The 13,914-nt window shown below is 29.8% G+C and overlaps 1 protein-coding gene across 1 annotated transcript in view; it reads left to right on the top strand.

The window, feature by feature from the left end:
* The first annotated feature begins 5,199 nt into the window (after positions 1 to 5,199).
* Positions 5,200 to 13,914, top strand: part of LOC145318490 (uncharacterized) — a 221,458-nt gene continuing 212,743 nt past the window's right edge. Inside the window, exon 1 of the mRNA XM_080159762.1 lies at positions 5,200 to 5,205. The gene's annotated coding sequence lies outside the window, so the exon portion shown is untranslated. The remainder of the gene's footprint in view (positions 5,206 to 13,914) is intronic.

Raw genomic sequence — 13,914 nt, forward strand, 5'->3', positions numbered from 1 at the left:
GTTCGAATCTCGGGCCGACACCGTGTCATAACTAAAGACGTTAAAAATAGTTCCTATTGCTGCTATGTCAGATGCGCGACATAAATAGTTAGAGTAGGGGGAATGCCTTGGCCCAAAACAGGCGCAACTTGTTACCATGCACAGTTGGGACTTCTCAGACAAAGGTCGTGCATCACAGAGAGTTGGTTGTCTGTTGGATGTTACTTAACCCTTACAGCTCGGGCCCCAATTCCCACCTTAATAGATCAGGGGGGGGGGGGGGCTCCAAGAGCCCCCCCCTCTATCTCTGCTCCTGTTACAGATAAAGACGTAAAATTTTTTTCTGGTGGTTCATGTGTATTTTTAGAGAAAATTACTTTTACTAGTCATAGAGGCCAGGCCGCTCCTTAGCCGCTTTTTAGCGGCCAGCCGCTAAATTTCAAAACAGCTGTAGAGCGGCCAATTTTGCAGCTAGGTTGACCAAATTTTAGGACGAACTATTATTTTTCATAACAAAAAAATTACTTTTCCTGATCATCGCCGAAAAATGGCAAATAACGGAAACCGCCATTTTCGGCGGTTACGGCGGTAAAACAGCGGTTGGCGGCGCCAATTAATATCTTTATCAGTTTGATGTTGCTCAAGGATTTACCAAAAAAAATATAGGTCTCTAGCTGTAATAGAAGCCACGATATTCATGATATATGTCTGTAGTAAAAGCCGGATCTGTAAGGGTTAACCTAATATCCTTGGGTGTTTGGACAGAGAAGGGTGCATAACAGTCATCCAGGACCTAGACAGTACACCAAGTCGAAAAGGTCCTGGACTGTAATCCCGCCCATACAAGGTAAAATAATAAACTTAATGTATTGAGTAACATTACCAATTACCAATAATAAATTAAGTATGGATGGATATAATTAACTTACCTCTATCATTCCTATCATTCACCTCAGCCCCATGTTGTAGGAGGAATTCAATTTTTTGCAAGTGGCCACTCTCAGCAGCCTTTCTCAGCAGCACATTCAGGTAATACAAAGAAGTCTCACCTGAATATTAAGATTAATATTAATATAAGTGTTGATAAACTTTTACCTTTTTCAGATTGTTTTTCTTATATTAGTAGAACATATACTTCATTTTTCTGTAATTATTAAAGGAAGGGTCTAAATTTGGTTCCTTTCTTTAATTCTAGTCATTCTTCCATCTTGTTAATGTTTTTGAGTTTTACTCGTTCCCTTTACCCCCCCCCCTTCCCTCTCTTATTAATGTAGTTATTTAACCTAAATCTGCTGTTAATACTGCTTTAATTTTTCAAATTTTCATGTTCAAGTGGTTTAAATCTGGTTTAATAAAATTAAATTAATAATCTAACTTCATTTCCTTTATTTTATTTAGTCTTTTTTTGTATTTTATTATTAATAGCTATTTTACGTTTTTTTATCGTTATCAATTTTCTTTTTTTAACACCCCCTTACTTTCAATGTAGTTAATATCAAACATTTTATTTTACTTTGTCCTCATTTGTTATTATTCTATTTTGTTTCAACTCTTTTAATTATATTTATAATATCCGGTATAAAAAAATTCAATGCATATTGAATAATATTATCACTAATAAAGTAAGTAAGGATAAATATAATTAACTTACCGTTATCATTCTTGATATTCATGTCTGCCCCATGTTGTAGGAGAATATCAACTATACCCTGGTAGTCATTCCTAGCAGCATCATGCAAAGGAGTGTCACCTGAATTTATATTAATATTATGTAATATTAGTTTTAACTAATTTTACTTTTTTTTAAATTATATTTTCTGCTTCAGTATTGCAGGTACATCATTATTGAAGTGTTTTTTTCACCAATTATGGTTATATGATATAGATAGGAGTCTAAATTTTGTTATTCTATTGTTTTCTTTCTTGTATTGTGTCAATTAATGATAACTTTTTTGACTCTAATGTTTTCTCTGTTTTTATTCTTTTTCCTCCCTTAATAATGTAAATGATAAAGTATGATAAACCTAAATGTAAATTGAGTAATATTACCAAAAATAATACAAGTATGAATGCATATAATTAACTTACCTCCAGCATTTTTAGAAATCACATCTGCCCCATGTTGTAGGAGAATACCAACTATACCCTGGTAGTCATTCCTAGCAGCATGATGCAAAGGAGTGTCACCTGAATTTATATTAATATTATGTAATATTAGTTTTAACCAATTTTACTTTTTTTCAAATTATATTTTCTGCTTCAGTATTGCAGGTACATCATTATTGAAGTGTTTTTTTCACCAATTATGATTATATGATATAGATAGGAGTCTAAATTTTGTTATTCTATTGTTTTTTTTTCTTGTATTGTGTCAATTAATGATAATTTTTTTGACTCTAATGTTTTCTCTGTTTTTATTCTTTTTCCTCCCTTAATAAATGTAAATTGAGTAGTACAAGTATGAATGCATATAATTAACTTACCTCCAGCATTCTTGGAATTCACATCTGCCCCATGTTGTAGGAGTATACCAACTATACCCTGGTGGCCTCTATGAGCAGCATAATGCAAAGAAGTATTACCTTAATATTTAGGTAAATATTAATATTAGGTTTGACAAATTTTATTTCTTTTTAAAATCATATTTTGTTTATCTTTCTTTCTTGTATTGTATAAATTATAGAGACCTTAACTTATTTGACTACAATGATTTCTCTTTTTTTCCCTTTCCCTATAGTAATGTAATCTAGTATGAAAAACCTAAATGTATATTGAGTAATATTACCAATAATAAAGTAAGAATGAATCAATATAATAAACTTACCTCTATTATCCTTGACATGAATATCTGCCCCATGTTGTAGGAGTATATCAACTATTTTCTGTTCGCCTGCCCTAGCAGCAACATGCAGAACAGTATTACCTTAATATTTAGATTAATATTAATATTTGTTTTAACAAATTTTACACCTTTTTTTATTTTTTTTCTACATCTTATTTTACTTTTTTCTGCTGTTAATACTGTTTTTATTTTCAATTGGTTATTGGGTAATATTACCAATAATAATGTAAGTATGGCTAAATATAATAAACTTCAATGTAATATTACCAATAATAAAGTAAATATGGATAGATATAATTAACTTACCTCCTTTATAGCATACTTTGAAATTCACCTCTGGCTCATGTTGTAGGAGTATATCAACTGTACCCTGGTGGCTAGCCTCAACAGCTTTAATCAAAGGAGTTTCACCTGAATATTTATATTAATATTAATGTTAGTCTGACACACATTTTTCAGATTCTTTGAGTAGTGCAGCTACTTCATTTATATCATGTTTCTATTGCAATTACAAAAGATAGGAGTTTAACTTTTTTGTATTTTATCAATGTTTGACAGCCATATTAACTTCATTGACCTTTTCCTTGTTTACCCCCTTTCTTATTTTACTTTCTCCTGCTGTTTTTACTGTATTTTTTTTTTTTTTTCAACTGAATTAATATCTGGTATAATAAACTTAAATGTATATTAAGGTGGGTTGAAATTAGAATGGGTGATTTTCTCAATATAACGAGAATAATATGGCACAATATAACCTAGAAAATTGCATTTTTAATTTAAAATATGTTTTTATAAGCATCGCAGATGTAAAAAAAAAAATTTTGTAAGGTTTCGTGATTTTTTTTGTAAGGTAACAATAAACCCCCATTCACCCCCTTTACCCCATTCCCTCTTATCCTGACTCTGGGAATGCTGGCATCCTGTGCCTGCCAGGATGGAGATATTCAAAAAAATTCCAACTATCAGTTATGTGTCATACCCATACTTAAAAAGTCATGCTGTTAGATAGAAATGAAATAAAAAAAACTGGAGGGGGGGCGTTCAACCCCCCCCCCCCCCAACATTTAAAGATTAATAATTATGACAGGTATTTTCAGGGATGGAAGGAACATTGGAATTATAATTTATACTAGTCCCCAATATTTCATAAAATAATAGCATTTGTTTGCTTTGCTAATCTACAATGTTTAACTTTTCCAACAATGATTTTAACTTACATTGGGCGATTGAAATTTATTAATCATCCATTGTCTTATCCCTTAACATCCCTTATGTTAAATTCTTGGTTGACTAATTATTTTTAATAATATATGTCTCTCAGAGGGGATTAAGACTATGGATGATAAATTGATATAAATTATACATTACCAAGGATGATAAACAAAATTATTGGCTAAAAAGTTTGAACACTACTATTCTGGAAACAATGAATCAAAATTCAATAAAAATACTCAAAATAATTCTTAAGCTGAATGCTTTGTGCCTATCATGATACATAATTGCATCCTTGAAAATAAGTGGAATAGAATATGTATATATCAGATTCCACTTCCCTAAAAATCATGGTAAGGGGGGATGGAGGGGTGTTAAAACTTGATGCAAGACAAAAATTAAAGGAAAAAACATGACTTTATTTTAATGATTAAATGAAATACAGCCATCTTTAAAAAAATGAAAATATTATGATATTTGATAAAAAAAATGTGGTTAAATTTACATGCATTTGGATAGGTTTACCATTATTGCTTAAAAAATAAGAAAGTTAGGATTTTGATCTTCTACACCAAAACAGCGAATTTTAGAGTAGCTGCGCGAAAATTGTTATTCAAGTAAAAATGATTTTTTAAATTTCAGGGCCTTTGAAAAAGGGTAAATCAACCCGCTTTAATGTATTTTGAGTAATAAATTAAGTATGGATAAATATAATGAATTTACCATCTCTATCCTTGACATGAACATCTGCCCCATGTTGTAGGAGTATATCAACTATACTCTGATAGCCATTCCTAGCAGCATGATGCAAAGGAGTATAACCTGAATATTTATAATCTATAAAACAAAGTAGAACAATGTCTGTCTGTTTGTTTGTCTGTGTGTCTGTTTGTTTGTAGCGAAGGATCTCGCTAACCACTGAACCGATCCGGTTCTCCTTTACAGGGTAGCTTCTCCCGGGAAGGTTTATAACTATTTTTTTGGGGGTGGGACACCCCAAACCCCCCCCAAAAAAATGAAAAAAAAAACCCCCCAAACAGAAAAAAAAAGTTTTAGATTTATTTTTTAAAATCTAAATTACGAAAAATTGGTTTGAAAAAACCTCTTGGGTAAAGCCCCTAGGGCTAGGGGCAAAGCTGCTAGTAATATTATATAATATTAGTTTTAACCAATTTTACTTTTTTTTCAAATTATATTTTCTGCTTCAGTAGCGCAGGTACATCATTATTGAAGTGTTTTTTCACCAATTATGAGTATATGATAAAGATAGGAGTTTAAATATTGGGATCAAGTCAAGCTGAGTATGCCAATAGCCTGTTTTGGCACACGCTACTTGACTTGGGGGAATATTGGCATACTCTACTTGACTAGGGGGAATATTGGCACACTCTGCTTTACTTGGCGTAATATTGGCATACTCTGCTTTACTTGTCAATATATGCTTTTCTAAAATTTTGAAATAATTTAAGTATATATACTAGCGGCTCCACCCCCGCCCCCCCCCCCCACTCGATGTCTCTAGGGGTATTTGAGGGAAGGAGAGAGCTGAAAATCTACTTTAATTTAAGTTTTAAAAAGAAAAACCATTGTAACAAAATCATGGTATCTTAAAGGACCAATAAGCAGCTTCATTGAAAGAAGAACCATAAAATTCCATCGATTAGTGAGATCTTTTATTTTGAAATTTTAATGGTTTTAGGCTAATTTTCGTAACTTTGCTACTATTTGGAATAGAGAGCTCCTAGATGCTAAGGACTCAACTGCTAGTTTATATATTTTACGTACATAAAGTAATAAATTTGTAGGTTGAATTATTATAATATAAATCGGAAAATATGTTAAATTCATCTTTTTTATATATTTTTTTTTGTCATGCTGCTTTGTTTGCTAAACTATTGGCATACTATGCTTTACTTGATGAAATATTGGCATACTATGTTTTACTTTGGGGAATATTGGCATACTCTACTTGACTAGGGAGAATATTGGCACGCTCTGTTTTACTTGTTGCCATTGGCACACTCAGCTTGACTTGATCCAAATATCGTTATTTTTTTGTTTTCTTTTTTGTATTGTGTCAATTATTTTTTTCCCTTTTTGTATTCTTTTCTCTCCCTTAATAATGTAATATCTAGTAAACAAACCTAAATGTATATTGAGTAATATTACCAATAATAAAGTAAATATAGATAAATATAATAAACTTACCCCATTTATCTTTGACATGAACATCTGCCCCACGTTGTAGGAGTATATCAACTATACCCTTGTGGCCATTCCTAGCAGCGTCATGCAAAGGAGTCTCAGCTGAATATTTAGGTTAATATTAATTATTAATGTTGACAAACTATACACATTTTTCAGAATCTTTATCTACATTTGTAGCACAAAGCTACTTCATCAATGTGGTAGTTTTTCTGTAGTTATGAAAGATAGGAGTTAATTCTTTTTTGTATTTTTTCTATGTTTGACAGCCATATTAACTTTTTTGACTCTGAACCTTTTCCTTTTTTTACCCCCTTTTTTATTTTACTTTGTCCTGCTGTTTTTACCATATTTTTTTATATTTTTAACTGAATCAATGTCTGGTATATCAATCTTAAATGTATATAGAGTAATATCACCAATGATAAAGTAAGCATGGATAAAAATAATAAACTTGCCCGATTTATCCTTGACATGAACATCTGCCCCATGTTGTAGGAGTAAATCAGTTATTTTCAGGTAGCCCAATACAGCAGCCTTTTGCAAAGGAGTCTCACCTGAATATTTATATTAATATTAATGTTAGTCTTGACACATTTTTCAGATTCTTTCAGAGTAGTGCTGCTACTTCATAAATATCATGCTTCAAGATTATTAAAGATAGAAGTTTTTAGATAGAAATTTAACAATATTTGACAGCAATATTAACTTTGTTGACTCTGAACTATTCCCTTTTTTACCCTCTTTCTTATTTTACTTTCTCCTGCTGTTTTTACTGTACTTTTTTTTTATTTTCAACTGAATTACTATCTGGTTTAATAAACGTAAATGTATATTGAATAATATTACCAATAATAAAGTAAGTATGGATAAATATAATTAACTTACCTAAATCATCCTTGACATTAATATCTGCCCCATGTTCTAGGAGTATATCAACTATACCCTTGTGGCTTTTCTCAGCAGCATAATGCAATGGAGTGTATCCTGAATGTTTAGATTAATAATAATATTAGTTTTGAAAAACTTTACACCTTTTTAGATTTTTTTTCTACATTTGTAGCACAGCTACTTCATCAATGTGGTATTTCTTATTTTACTTTGTCTTGTTGTTTTTACTGTACTTTTTTATGTTCAACTGAAATAATATCTGATATAATATTAAACTTAAATTTATAATGAGTAAAATTACCAATTATGATAAAATTAATTGTTTTTTTGTATTCGTTTCAGTTGTGTCAGAAAAACAGAAAACATAGTTTTATTTGTAACACCATGTAGATAGATAGACAGATTGATAGAAAGATAGTTAGATACATATATATGGTTATTATCCACATAGGATTTTTTTATGATTTTTATAATTAAAGTCAACCCCCTCTGATAAAACTATGTAAGCTGGCAGCTGTGCTCATCCCCCTGGCCTTCCTAACCTGAGTAGTGCACGGCTCCCTAGCCTGCCTAGCTGCAGTGCTGGGCCCTCTAGCGCTAAGGTATAGTTCCTTTCATCCCAGTAGCTTTTGGTTATCTTAGGTTAGGTGATTGCCCTGCAGGGTTAGGTAATTGACCCTGCATGTGTTAGAGCCCCCTGCAAGAGTAAGAAATAGGAGAAAAGCTACTATGACAATTTGATGAAAATCCCCTAAGAGGCAATGTAATGAAAGGGACTATACCCTTTACTGAATTACACTGTAATTAAAACATGAATGGCAATTTGATGTTATAAAATAAAACCAAACGAAGATTTTTTTCTTTTCATGCTAGGTAAAAATCTCTAGAAACAGTGAAATATAATTTTTTGTTTTTTTTAATAATAATAATAATGTTTATTTGGTGCTGCTAGGTACCCCCTAGCTTAGGAGATAGCACATACAATACTCTAAATTGCTGCTATCTATCGACAATTTAGAGTTTAGTCTCATACAAAAAATAAAATAATACAGGAGTACTTTCTTGACCAAAATGGGGATAGTGTAATTGATTCCTAAAGCCCCTTTGTAAGGAAGACAAAAAGAAAAAAAAAGAATATAAAACAAATTAAATGTGAGAGGGAAAATTGAAACTTTAATTTAGTTCAATTGACTTGTGAGGATGGTAAAAAAAAAAAAAAAAAACACAAATAAACATCTATATTATGTTAGAGAAATCAGTAAATAATAAGAAAGATGAAAAAAAAAATATATGAATTAATTTGGAGAAAAATGAAACAAAATAAATCAAATATGAAAGTAAAGAGAATAAAAACGGAAAAATAATAAGATAGATCATTGTTGTACATAATTTTAATACCATATTTCAAGTTTTAGAAGATTAATAAGTAAAGTTTTTATAAAAAGAAAGAAGAAAGAAAGAAAAAACATAAAATGGAAAAAAAGCAATACTTCAAGCCTTTGTCATTGTATTATTTTTCAAAAACAGAAATTTCTCAATTCAAAATAATATCTTTTTATAGAATGCCACTTTGATCTTTGCCCTATATTCAACTCTCCCCTCCCCGCCAGAAAACAACACTCCCCTCCCCGCCAAAAGACAACCCCCCCCCCCCCTCCTTAAAAAAATCACTAGGTTTTTAATGAAATCAATTTTTAAGATCTGTTTATGCACTTAGAACAGTTTTCTCTATTACAGATAAAATTAAGTTTTTCCAACAAAAAATCTTTAAAGGGGGAGAATATAGGTTCGATATAATATGAGCTTATATCAAAGGTGCCATTACATACTTTTAGAATATCTATGCCAAATTTAAAAATTCAAAAAATCCTTAAGTAGATTTTGCAATTTTCTGTTTCAATTGAACATATAATAAATGAGATTGCCGACAAAATCGTTTACAAGACTTTTTTTTTACTATTTTGCTTAAGTTTGATTGACTATTACATTGGCACGCATCTTAAAAGATAACTTAAATGTTTATTATTTTAGATTATATACTAGTTTATTTAATTTTTTAAAAAGCATAAAAATAATTTGCGTAGAAGGGCGTCAGGAGTATTGACAGGGTAAATAATACGTCTTAAAGTTTATTTTCTGTACAGAGATCTTTGATTAATTCATGATGATATAAATAACCCTTGTGTACGCATTTTCAACACACACACACACGGCCACAAAAAAACAGGGATTTGAAATCATTCTTCCTCCAAGAAAATTTTATCGATTATTTTTTTTTTTACTTTTTACATTATTTGATGTTTTTTTTTAACTTTTAAATAATTTACTTTATGAAGGTAGAAGGAGGGTATATTTACCCCTGATTAATTGGTTTCCACGTTATTACGACTATCATTTAACGAAAGCTTTTTAATTCAACCTTGCCAAAAAGCCTTGTGTGATGCTAGGGTGTTTGAGTTCTTAGGGAACCACACTAATTACAAAATATTTTCTTTGAGATTGATGGGTTTTAAGCTATAAACAGACTTATACAATTGAATATGTCAATATTTTTAAGTTATTTATAATCTATGGAATTGCACCTATGATATAAGCTCATATCATATCGAACCTATAATCGCCCTTTAAACTGTTTTTAACCTATTTTTTAATCATATATCAAAAATATACTATAACACCAGTAGAATCAGACTGCAGAGCCCAAATTTGAATTAAGTCCCCAATAAACTTTTTTGGGGGGATTTAAAAATTAATTTTATATGTTGCTGTGATCATTTTGACGGGAGCAAAAGCAACTTTTAGTTTGGGGTTAAATTGTTTCTTACAGAACAATTTTATATGATTCAGTTTATATCAATACAATAATAAAAAAAACTCTACCGTATTTGATGGAAATAATTTTTTTTCTGTAACAATCAATTTCAGTAAAAAATTTAACATAATACAATAAAACACATAATGCTAAAGTTAAACCAATAAGATTTCTTGTTTCATTTCCATTATTTATAATCTCCGAAAGAGTGTTTTTACAAAGTGACTTATTTACAATGTAGTTAAATAATTTTCATTTAATTAAAATGAAAAGAATGAAAACTATACACGTAAAAGATACGTACTTTTTAAAAATATTTTAAGAAATAAGTTTGAATAATCTTATTTTATATCATATTTGTATATGTGTCAAAAATAATTTTGTTGTATTGCATAAACATTTGTTGACATTATGTCATCTTGTCATTAAATTTAACCCTTTACAGCCAATTTTCATGTGTTTAAAATAGGTGAACGAACACAAACATGTTAATGTTAATTCATTGGTATATTGTAAAGATTTAACTTTTTAGTGAATTTTTATAGTAAAATCATAAGGCCTAATTTTACTCTATACCAGAATACAATATTTATGAAGCAAAACACTCTAAAAGCTACGAATTTTACCCAAATAAAAAAAAGACCTTTTGCTTTGGTCAAAATGGCCACGGCAACAGTAAAAATTAATATTTAAATCCCCCCAAAAAAGTTTATTGGGGACTTAATTCAAATTTAGGCTCTGCAGTCTGATTTTACTGGTGTCATAGTATATTTTTATATACGTTTTAAAAATAGGTTAAAAACAGTTTAAGTTTCATACAAAAATTTTTCTTGACATAACTGTGCTAAAAGTATACATAACCTTGTCATTATTATTATCATTTTCATTTTCAGGATTAGGATTAGTATTAGGAATAATGATTTCATTCCATAACTTTGGTAGATCAGAGTAAGGGAATTTTTTAAATGTCTCAAGTCTAACAAATGGAACATTGTACTGTTGATTATTTCTTAGAACTCTTGTTGTTCTTGTGCTATTTCTAATCCATAAGTTATCAAAAGAACATGGAAGCCTATGATTATTGTAATCAAACATAAATTGTAATTTAGAATAGACAATTTGTTGAGTTACAGGAAGAATTTCTAAATTTTTAAATAAAATTGTAGTATGTGCATTATATTTTGAGTTGGTAATTATTCTCAGTGCTTTTTTTTTGCTGTTTTACAATTTTATCAAGAGTTGATGCTGCTGCACTTCCCCAAATTGATGCACAATATGTAAGATGACTATGGACAAGTGATTTGTATAGAGTTTGCAATGCTTTTCCGCCAATAATATGTTTTGCAGCATTTATAGCAAATAATGAGCATGAAATCATTTTATTTATCATATCAATATGATATTCAAAGTTTAATTTAGGATCTAGATAAACACCTAGAAATTTAATTGCAGGAGTTTCACTCCTTGAGTTGACATATGAAAGTTTGTGTACCAATAAGTTATTTTTCTTAATTCAATATTAAGAATATCAATAATATCATGAAGGTTTTTACCCGAAATTAAAAAACTGGTATCATCAGCAAAAAGTAATGTAAATAGAGTAGTACATTTAGCTAAGTCATTGATATAAATTAAAGATAGTAAGGGTCCTAAAATAGAACCTTGAGGTACACCTTTGTTAATATATTTCATATCAGACTTTTCATTGTTGATGTGAACAATTTGTACTCTATTTGCTAAGTAATTTTTAAACCATGTCAATTCTGTACCATTGATTCCAAGCTTAGAAAGTTTGTCCAGTAAGATTCTATGAGAACAGCAATCAAAAGCTTTTTGTAAATCACAAAAAACCCCAACTGTATACTTTTTATCATTACTATTCTTTACAATTTCATTTATTAGATGAAAAATGGGCTGTATGGTTGACTTTTTTTTCTGAAAGCCATATTGATGTTTGTAAATAAGGTTATTTTCATCAAGATATGCAGTAAGTTTATTTGCAACTATTTTTCAAGGATTTTTGAGAAGATGTGAGTGAGAGGAATAGCAATATTTTCAATGATATTTTGTTAATAGTTAACATCATCTCATTCATATAATCTCAAATATAGGGCAAAACTGTCTCTTGTTTTCTTAAAAACGGCTTTTTCCGCCGATTTTTTATTATGTCCAAGATTGGGGGGAAAATTTTCAGACTATACAGTATGACCCACAAAAAATAGCATATATCCGTGTTATTTGTACATTTCCACACAAGCATATATAAAAAAATTAATTTTACCTCCATTAACACCAGAGATTTTTAGAGCTAAAGTTTTAAAAAGTGACTAAGCAAAAAGTAACTTTTAACATGAAATGACTTTTTTAGCAAAATTAGGATAGAAATCCTATTATTTTTGTTACTAGCAGAAACTTTCTACAAAAATGATATTAAAAATTTAGATTTGAAGTTAAAAGCATTTTTTTACACATATTTTTTGAGTCTTTTTAGTTTAATGCTATTTTGAAAAACTTACTTATCAGGAAAAATTGTTTTAATTAAAAAACCAAATAAATCTTAATGAATATAGCAGGAAAATTGTTTTTGTTTTATTATCCTAACTTAAATAAGAAAAAAATTATGAAGAAAATAAAATTACAACATAATGATTTTTTAGTCTAAAAAGCTTAATTAACCCCTTATTAAGTGATTGAGATGTCAGAAAAGGGGGCGGAGCAACTGTCATAATTAATCCTTTTCATAAATAAGGGTAAGTAAATGGCTTGAAATTTGCAAATAATCAATTCATTCAGTAGTATTTTTTGCCCATAAAAATTTATATTTTTTGGTGGAATAAAAAAGAAATAATTAGTTAACTTGTTTTTCTTTGTATGTCATTCTTCAGTTATCAGAAAGACATAATAAATATAACCATCCAAAAATTATGAGAAACAAAAAAAATCATATCTCAGTAACTTTTTCAAAACTTTAGCTCTAAAAATCTCCGGTGTTAATGGAAGTAATCCTTGCTTTAATCCAATGCAATGTATAGTTACTTAGAAATTGATAAAATAAGCAATATGTTTTAATGAAAATCAAATACAATAACAAAGCTGGAAACAGGTTTTTTTATTAGTATACAAGTAACTCATCTCTCGCCCACCTTTAATTACAAATTTGTAATTAATAAAGGTGCAATATTTCGTTATAAACAGTCTGATAAAAGTGTAAACTAATTCTCCAAAGTGGGTTATTTATTGTCCAACACAATAAAAAAGGATATTATTATATTAAATTTTTACGTTCTCACTCCCTTTAAGTTATTATCAACAATGTGATGTAACAGGATCTGTGTGTGTACAAAAGGATTTGGCTGAACTGATATGATTTCCTTTACTGGTTAACTTCTCATAGGTCCTTTGTTGGTTTATCACTATTTTAAGGGAGGGCACCACCACCCTCCAATGAGAAATTTTTCTTTTTGAAACTTTAATTGCAAGCGAGAAGGTTGACTTCACCCCCCCCCCCCCCCACACAATATATAAAAAATATCATTGAAAGTTTTATTTTTGGTATGTAAATATTATTATTGTTATTAAAATTTCTAAGCTTTCCTGGATCAAAGCAGCTAAATTGACTTACCAAAATCGCCTTTTGCATTTATAATAGCTGGGTATTTAGAGAGGGTGTTATTCACTTCATCCAGATTTCCATATATACAGTTGTTGAAAAACTTCCTCTCATCTTTATAAGAATGCATACTCCTATAGAAAAAATGGTTAAATATTTTGTATAATGTTCTGACATGATTACACACACCCCACCCAAAGGCTTGTTAGGTTAGAAAAAAAAAACGCGGAAATGGTTTTCACACTCCACCTGAAGGCGTGTTAGGTTAGAAAAAACCCCCAATGGAATTGGTTTACACAGGATGTACTGGGACCTTATGGTAAGTTCAGAACATGCTTTCCCTAAATTGATTTAGTACCTTCC

The sequence above is a fragment of the Acartia tonsa genome, chromosome 5 (genome assembly GCF_053477335.1).
Source record: "Acartia tonsa isolate MP-2025a chromosome 5, ASM5347733v1, whole genome shotgun sequence".
NCBI lineage: Eukaryota > Metazoa > Arthropoda > Copepoda > Calanoida > Acartiidae > Acartia > Acartia tonsa.